The sequence below is a fragment of the Kryptolebias marmoratus genome, linkage group LG20, assembly GCF_001649575.2.
Source record: "Kryptolebias marmoratus isolate JLee-2015 linkage group LG20, ASM164957v2, whole genome shotgun sequence".
NCBI lineage: Eukaryota > Metazoa > Chordata > Actinopteri > Cyprinodontiformes > Rivulidae > Kryptolebias > Kryptolebias marmoratus.
In genome coordinates this window covers 2,400,958-2,402,266 of record NC_051449.1, presented here as the reverse complement: position 1 = coordinate 2,402,266, position 1,309 = coordinate 2,400,958, and the positions used below count along the sequence as shown (strand labels likewise).

At 42.6% G+C, this 1,309-nt stretch overlaps 1 protein-coding gene across 3 annotated transcripts in view; it reads right to left on the bottom strand.

Moving 5' to 3' along the window:
* Positions 1–1,309, bottom strand: part of LOC108243851 (neuropilin-1a-like) — a 152,771-nt gene that overhangs the window by 104,082 nt on the left and 47,380 nt on the right. For all 3 annotated transcript variants that reach the window (XM_025008902.2, XM_025008901.2, XM_025008903.2), the window contains one exon: positions 560–779. The gene's annotated coding sequence lies outside the window, so the exon portion shown is untranslated. The remainder of the gene's footprint in view (positions 1–559; positions 780–1,309) is intronic.

Here is a 1,309-nt window from a genome sequence, read left to right as displayed (position 1 = left end):
CTGTTTTAATGTTAAAAAATTCATTTAAAAGCTGAGTGAGGCGTAAGAAATGACAGCTAATGATGAGCTTTTTGAAGTTTGAATTATTTGTCTGTGTTCATTAAAGTCTGTTTGCTCTAAATTCTGTATAATCTGTAACTGGGAAAAGGTCAGTGATATTTCTATATGAAGGATTTGACATAATACATCTAAAACCAATTAATTTATGTAATTTTTAGTAAATATTGATCATGATTGGCCCTTGGCTAGGACCAAATTTTTAATTTTGGCCCCCTTGCGTCCCTGGGTTTGACACCCCTGGGTTAGGATGACAAGTGACATTTTATATCAGTCTTGGGCATTTAAGACAACTTTTTTTTGTTTAGATTTTGCCGTGACGATAAAAACCTCCTTCCGTCTGTCCATTTGTCTGCCCGAGTCACGCAGAAATCTCATTTCTCCCTTATAATATAAAAAGGCCCTTTGTAAAAAGCCGTCTTTGGGGCTTCTTCTTTGTAAATGTCATCCTACTTCAGACGTCACTCTGAAAATGTCACCTCTACCCTTTTCATTAACTCACCAGCTCTCTTCTTGATTATACACCATATTCCATTACAGGGATCACAAGCTGAGGGCGAGCCGCCTTCCCAGCTGTTTGTACTGAAGTGTGAGCGGGAGACCGAGGACGACTGCTCCGGATGTTCTGGTGCCGTTCGCCCAGCCGTGGTCGCCTCTTATCGACGATTCTCCACCGTTTGCCAGGATTTGTTGCAGCAGAGGCGCGGGGCTTCAGCTCGCACCTGTGGAGGAAGAGGAAAGCTTCAGATCTGGATTCAGAGGAGGGAAAGTTGTCAAAACTCAGGTAGGGGCTGAATGCACTGAACTCCAGAAAGAAAATAAAAAGTTAACTTGGAATAATTAAGCTGTAAATGTTAAAATTACAATAAGCTGACTCATTGCAGCCCACACATTTTTTATTTATAACTCTGCAAAATATAAAATCTGCTTCAGATTTACTACACTTCCAGGAAAGGGAGATCAGGTAAATGTGTTCAGTTGTCTGTTAGCAAAATATCACATGAAACACTGGACAGATTCAAGATGGCCACCTTTAGCCGACAAACGACAACACCTTCAGGACCGGAGCTCCCACCGAGGACACCGAGGTCCGGACCTCAGTGTTTTATAAAAACATGAATCCAAACAAGGCTTTTGAACGGCGTGGTTCTCTGCGTAGCTCCACCAGTTTCCTGTAGGAGGCGCTGCAACTGTGTGCAGCTGCAGCCAAACTCAATGTCTACGAAGAAGAGCGCAGCTTTGCTACCTTACT